This window comes from Taeniopygia guttata, chromosome 5 (genome assembly GCF_048771995.1).
Source record: "Taeniopygia guttata chromosome 5, bTaeGut7.mat, whole genome shotgun sequence".
Lineage (NCBI taxonomy): Eukaryota > Metazoa > Chordata > Aves > Passeriformes > Estrildidae > Taeniopygia > Taeniopygia guttata.
In genome coordinates, this window is record NC_133030.1 from 64,221,418 (window position 1) to 64,228,775 (window position 7,358).

The window sequence follows — 7,358 nt, forward strand, 5'->3', positions numbered from 1 at the left end:
GAGGAGCAGCTTTCTCCCCACTGCATTCCCAGAGGAGCAGCTTTCTTCCCACTGCATTCCCAGAGGAGCAGCTTTCTTCCCACTGCATTCCCAGAGGAGCAGCTTTCTTCCCCCTGCATTCCCAGAGGAGCCCAGGCCCATCTCCCCCAGCCCTGGAGCTCCAGAGGAAAACTCCCCCCTTGTGCAGGATCCTGCTCCAGCAGAAGCACAGCTGGCACTGCAGGAGGGCTGAGCCCCCCTGGGATGGGGCTGCTGCCACCTCCCTGACACACAGCTGCCAGGGCTGCTCTGACTCTGCCAGTGTTTGTTTCCTTTTTTTTTTGTACTATTGCATTTGTATTTTAAATTTTTCTAGTAAAGAACTGTTATTCCTATTCCTATATGTTTGCCTGAGAGCCCCTTCATTTCAGAATTATAACAATTCACAAGGAGGGGGTTTGAATTTTCCATTTCAAGAGAAGCTCCTGCCTTCCTCAGCAGACACCTGGCTGTTCAAACCAAGACACTGCTTTTCCTTCCCAAAAAGAAGAGGAGATTGATGTGGGCTCCAGCTGGTTCCAGGAGTGGTCCCATGGGGACAGGGCAGGGCAGAATGAGCAGTGCTGTGGGGCTGGGGCTGCCCCTTCCCACAGGGTTTTCAACAGCAGCAGGACAAGGCCCCTCAGCGCTCCCAAAATACTTTTCAGATGTTTTGGCTAATGGAAGAGCAGTAATTAATCTTTTAGAGGCTCCTAGAAGATGATTTTGTCACTGTGCATCACTTCAATCCCTGCTTTTGCGCTCACAGGCCGAGGTTCCTCCCGTTATCCCAAGGACAGCAGGACGGAGTCTCTGCTCTCACCTCTCCTGGGAGCAGCAGCATCAGGATAAATCCAGGAAATTCAGCTCTATTTAGGTCACTGGCTCTTGAGGAAGGCTTTCAAATGAGTATTACCAGCCTGGAGGCTTTTCTTCCCCCTCCCTGAAGGAGTGGGAGGCCCTGAACAGATTCCTTGATGCTCTGGGGGATGCAAATGGAACAGAGAGGGCCCCTGGGAGCTGCTCTCCTGGCAGAGCCTACCTGGCTTCACAGCAGGAATTTGGATGCCTTGGAAATAATTCTCTTCTAAGGAAAGGAATATTAACCCAGGAAACAAAGGAGAAGAGGTAATGATCGAAGCTGTTTGGATTTGATAGCTGAAGAATAAAATAAAAATAATCTCCTTGGCTGAGAGAGACTTTTGTTACACATTTAATTTCTCCTGATTTGTGCTGGGCTTTACCTGTGCCAGGGCAGGAATGCCTGGAAACCTCTAGGCAATTCTATGGCTCTGAAGGTTCTGGAAAGAAAATATTTCATTCTGTGCTTTGCTTTTGTTCAGGCAACGCTTTGAGCTCGCTGCTGTCGCAGCTCTGCAGGAGCAGGGGGGTTATCCATAAAAACAGCACCTAAACTTCGGGGAGGTGCAAGGGGAATTTCACACATTATCTTCTAAAACCTCATCCATGTTGTGCCTTCATTCAGACCATTTCTCTGTTCCAAACAGGCTGTTTGATTTCATTGCACTCTAACATTTTATTATTAAATATACATTGTGCGTGTAAGTGGAAGCAGCATGGAAATTGGAACAGTTCCTGGTGTTTTGATATCCTCCAATTTCCACCCCCCAAATTCTTTGCAGGAATATTCTAAAGCAAAACTTTCTGATTTCTAATCCTCTGTTCCTGCCTTGCTTTTTGCAGGATTTCCCTTGGAAGTGAAATTTCAAACCCCAGCTGGCTTTGCTAAAAATAAACTCGTTCAAACCTTTGGATTTCATTTAAATATATTTTACCCTCACTTGTCTCTGGGCACAGAGATTTTTCCCTGAAACAGCAAATATTTGGGGAAAGTGGAAACCCTGTAGGGGCTGCTCCTGCACCTCCCATCTTTCCCATGGACAGGGACAAAGAAGTGGGATTTATAAAAAATGGAAAAGCTAAAATCCTAAGGCATCACTGGATGAACCAAAGGTGTTCCAGGCTGGCAGGAGGAGTTTGGCCAGAGGAAAGCTGTTAAACCAGGGTGGAAAAATTAAGGAAAAATGGTTAAAAAATCTGGGATAAAGGAAAGTGTTCCTGTCCAAGGCAGGGGTGGAACTGGATGAGCTTTAAATCCCAAACTGCTCTGGAATTCCATGCAAACCTGAATGACTCCTGCACTGCTTTACCGTCTGGAAATGAATTTGTGGATGGGGCCTTAGGCAGGTCCTCAATCCAAGTGGGAACTTCCCTGGATTCTCAGGGAAAGTTCTCCCTGCTCATGGCTAGATGGGAGTTCCTTAAATTTCTGCTCTCTGGAAGGACATTTGCAGGTGGATCCCACGGGTCTGGCTGCTCCTGGGCTGTCTGGGCTGGAGGAAAAGAGCTGGGCTTTCCTTGGATAAAAATGGAAATAAAACTGGAGCTGGGTCAGATGGACATGGATCAGACCAGGAGAGGAACCTGTGTGGAAAATATGGATATTTTAACACAGCCTGATAGAGAAGAGCCTCTGGAGCAGCCAAAAATCTGATATTTCGAGGGATGAAGGTGGGGGAAGCTGCAGGATCTCAGCAGAGCTGAGTGTGAGGAGGAAGGGACAGGTGTGATTGGACTTACAGGTGAGGTGTGTGGGGTGAATATGGAAATACCCCCCAAAATGCTGGACCTTGGGATGGACATGGGTGAAAATCTTGGTGTTGGCAGCCCAGGAATCTCTGCTCTGCCTGGAGATTCCATCAGGGAATCGCTGTCAGAGTTGCTCCTCTCTGGGCTCAGCCCCTCTGAGAGCTCTCCCCACCTTGTGTGGTCCCCAGAAGAGGCAAAAGCTCCTCAGTTAAATGAGGAATGGGGAAACTGCAAATGCTCTGGTTCACCATTGCACCAAGCCATGCAGGTGAAATGCACTGAAAATTCAGATCAGATATAAAAAAAAAAAAGGTAATTGAAGTGTTTTGTGAGCACAGCATCAATAAAGAGCTACAAATTCTTTGATATTTACCCACATGGCTGTATTAAATGATTATCATTGCAGGCACACTTCCTCCTCATCAGATGAAGGAATCCACACCATTCAGAAGTTAACTCTCATTTCCAAAGTGATATTGTCATTAAATGTCTGCAAATTAAAGTGGGACTCCCTCTGGATTTTAAAGAGGTTGTGTGGGGGAGCAGAGTCACCACAGCGAGCACAGCCTGTGAGCTCTGAGAGCTCAGACTGCCCCACCATCCTGCGTGGCCTCCACCCCTTGGGAATGTTCTCTGCTTTGTGTGCTGGTGGGAGATCATTGGGCAAGGCTGAGAATGGGTAGAATTTCTGGGGAAGTTTTAGAGGAGGAAACTTTATTCATAATTAAGGGGAGAGGGTGCAAGGCCAGGTTTGACCTCACTGGGGCTGGAGAGACCCCACAGGAAATAGGGAGATCATTCCCAAGGGATTGAGGGACAGGACACAGGGAATGGCTCCCACTGCCAGTGTGGCTGGATGGGAGATTGGGAACTGGGAATTCCTGGCTGGGCTGGAATTGCCAGAGCAGCTGTGGCTGCCCCTGGATCCCTGGCAGTGCCCAAGGCCAGGTTGGACACTGGGACAGTGGGAGGTGTCCCTGCCATGGCTGGGATGGGATGGGATGGGATGGGATGGGATGGGATGGGATGGGATGGGATGGGATGGGATGGGATTTAAGGTCTTTTCCAACCCCAGCCAGTTTGGGATTCTGTTTTGGGATCAGCAGATGATGCCTTTTGTGGCACCAGCGTCCAAGGCAGGAGCCAGCAGTTCCCAGGAACTGGCGTGGGGTCCCATCCCCTCTGCTGGAGCTGCCAGGAGCTGCTCTGGAGCAGATTCCTCGTGTCTGTCTGCCTGTGGGGAACTGGGGCAGGCCCTGGATGGGGAAATGGAGGTTTCCTGCTGGGGCTGTTGAATTCTCAGGGGAGGAAGCTGATGATGTGACTTGTTCATACCCTCTGCACGTTTACAGTGGCACAAAACTCACCTGAGGTCTTCCACAACCTCTGGGGAGCGCCTGAGCCTGGTGCAAAGCCTGCCCAGGTTCTCCCTTGCTGTGGGAGTGCAGCCATGGCTGGGACACCACCAGGACCAGAAGAGGGAGAACTGGAGTATTTTTATCTCTGCTGAGCACATTTCCTGTGTTGGAAATGCATTGTCTGACTTCAGCTGGAAGCAGCACCCAGGGCAGGAACCCACTTGTGGGCAGCTCCTGTCCGTGCAGCACTGATGTGAGACACCCAAATCCTGCAGGCCATGGCAGCTGGGCTGTGTGAAATATTCCACTTTCTCATCCACCCCCAAATTTGGCAAGGAACGAAGCAAACATTGGCTTTTATCAGCCTAAATATTTCAGAGGGTTACAGCCCCCAGGGTCACGATGCGGGCTGCAGCTGGCCAGGGCTGCTGGGGAGAGGCAGAGCCACCAAGCCCGCAGGTGAAATGTTTAATTGGCAGCTCCAGCACTGCTGCTGCCCTCAGACCCCGATCCGTGGGAGCTCTGCCCAAACACCCACCTCTGCAGGGGGAAATGTTAGTGCTGCAGCTGCAGCAGGGGCTGGGACAGCTGGGGGACTTTTCCTGCTCTGTCCTCAATGGGGGGAGTGGTGCCTCCCTTCCCCTCACCTGTGTCACCTCCTTGTGCCCCAGAGGGTCCCCGGGATGGTGGGGCCAGGCTGTGCCCTCATCTCCTGGCCTGGGAGTGAGAGCAATGATCCGTACTGCCAAAAAATGTAAAGGTTTATTAAAACCTTATCCAAAGCACAGCAGCACACTGAATAGAGAAAATATCCCAGCACCAGGAGCAGAGGATTGTCCCACCCTGTGCTCACCCACACCATGGAGGTTTCACCTTTAACCCTTTAGCTCCCCCACAGTTCTGTCCCTGGACTCCTCCTTCACTCCAGGGGTGGAGATCACTGCCTCAAATCCCGGCTGGGCTCAGCTGCTGCCACGGTGACAATCCCACCCTCCCAAATGTCCCCAATAACAGCACAAGGGGTAAAACACAACTATAAATGTATAAAACTTCTCCCAGCGTGTGTCCATGAGATTTGGCTTTTCCCTGGGAGAGCCAGCCATGCCATCACTCACTGTCACAGGAGCGCTCCCAAACAGGGCCCAGTTCTGGAATCACCCCTGGGTCAGCCTGGGGGGCTCCTGCCAAGGCTGAAACACCTGGAGGCATCTGGAAGGGGTTTAGGGAGCTGGGTCTGGGGAGTTCCTGTGCAGGGCCAGGAGCTGGAGCTGGGTGATCCCGGTGGGTTCCTTCCAGCCCGGGATATTCCATGGTCCTGTGAGTGAGGTGGCGAGCCAGGGAGGACAGGAGCTTGCTGTGGGATGGGATGGCAGCTGGAACACTTTGGGGGCAGGGGTACCCAAAATGGGGGCAGGGGTACCCAAAATGGGGGCAGGGGCCAGGAGGGGCTTGGGAAGAGCAGGCAGCTGCAGCAGCCAGGCCCCTCCGGTGTCCCTGCCTCAGTGTCACCCACGGTGTCCCCAGGGCTGAGGGGACAGGGCACAGGAACAGGGCTTCCTAGTCAGCACAGAGGGTGGCAGTGCCTGGGTCAGGAGGGCACCCAGGGGTGCCCTGGGTGTCCCCAGGGACGGGTGGCAGCCCCATCAGAGACCTCAAATGCAGGGAACAGAATGGTTCTTCTCCAGGTTTGGTGATCGAGGTGACCCCAAAAGTAAAATTCCTCATTTCCCAGCCCTGCAGCCAAAGGAGGAGTCTGAATGTGCAGGATCAGCTTCTCAAGGCTGTTTATTTCCCTTATCTAGAACATTCTCTCTCTGCCCTGCTGAGCTCTGGCCAGCAGCTCGGCCATGGCATTCTGTCTGCCCTCAGGGCAGTGTTTGCATTTTATACCAAAAACTACCTGTGCCATGTTTGCAATAACGTGCCAATATCTGTCATTTATGTTGGACAGTGTGTCTGTGCCTTAAACCAACAGAAAAGTGTTACCATCACAGCAAGGCATGGAGGGCAAGGAGAAGGAGAAGAAGGTCAGGACACGCCCAAATCCCTCCATCTTGTCCCCTGAACCCCTTATTTTAAAAACCCCAAAATTCTACTTTTCCACTCTGTGTTAACTCAACTACCGCACTACTCAAACCCTTGTGGCTGTAATTCCTCACACAGAGTTGGCAGTTTTTTTCACAGGCTAAAATGAAAGCCACAGGAGTTTTTGACTTGCCCCTGCCAGGGTCTGGAGCCAGCCAGGGCAGCCAAAGGGACTTGCTGGGCTTCCACAGTTCTGTGGGAAGGGACCTTAAATCCCACCCAGGGCCACCCCTGCCATGGCAGGGACACCTCCCACTGTCCCAGGGTGCCCAACCCCAGTGTCCAACCTGGGCTTGGGCACTGCCAGGGATCCAGGGGCAGCCACAGCTGCTCTGGCAATTCCAGCCCAGCCCCTCTCCACCCTCTGAGGGCAGAATTGTAATCCAAACTGAAAGAGCTGCAGGGACAGCCCCAGGTGGGCACAGGAGCACCTGTGGGGGTCTGGGACTGCAGCAGGACTGGGGGTGTCACCCCCTGTCCCCTCACCCCTCTGTGTGTGGCCACCCCACAGTGCTGGGCCGGGCACTGGAACCGGGCTGGAGGCGCCCGGGGCTGCCAGGCAGAGGCAGGAGGGATGAATGATTAATAATTAATGAATAATGAATAATGGATAATGGCTAATGGATAATGATGAATGGGCCTGCTCCTCGGGAGCTGCTGAGGAGCCACAGAGCCCCCATATCACAGCTGGGGCCACCCCCACTTCCCCTCCCCTGCTAATTGCAGAGGGGGTCACCAGGGCACAGTGAGGAGGGGAATTTCGGGATGCACAACTCCATAATTGCTCTCCTCTGGTGCCTTGGGCCTTCAGGATCAGGATTCAACAATGGAATTCTGTCCTTAATTAATTTAAACACGCTGTGGGGAGGAGATGGGGTGGTGCCCCTCTGTGGAGAGCTCCTGCTGGAGTTTGCTCTCCATGTCCTCTGAGTGGGGCAGGCTCTGTGCCCCTTCCAGCTCCAGGGACATTTCTACTCCTGCCTGCAGCCCCTGTCTCAAATGGAGGGACCAGGAGTGGAAAGGATTTAAACTGCCGTGACTTTACGTGGTATTTTTATACTTCTGGAGGGTTTCTGACACATGGCCTCAGCAGCAATGCATCAGCCACTCACTCCAGGTAAAACCAACTCCATTGCAGGGTCTCTGATCCCCTCCTCTGGCTCTGGCTGGGGCACAGGGATTTCCTCCTGCAACTGGTCATAAAAAGAGGTCACATTTTTATTTGAAAATGCATTTTTTCCTACCTGAAATCCAAAGAAGTTGGGATTGGAAAGCAGATGTAGGGAA

General features: G+C 52.2%; 1 long non-coding RNA gene across 1 annotated transcript; it reads left to right on the forward strand.

Moving 5' to 3' along the window:
• Positions 1 to 389: 389 nt before the first annotated feature.
• On the forward strand, positions 390 to 1,830 carry LOC140684198 (uncharacterized). The gene is made up of 2 exons (XR_012056131.1): positions 390 to 1,146; positions 1,723 to 1,830. It is a non-coding gene; the product is annotated as an uncharacterized lncRNA (long non-coding RNA).
• The last annotated feature ends 5,528 nt before the right edge of the window (positions 1,831 to 7,358 follow it).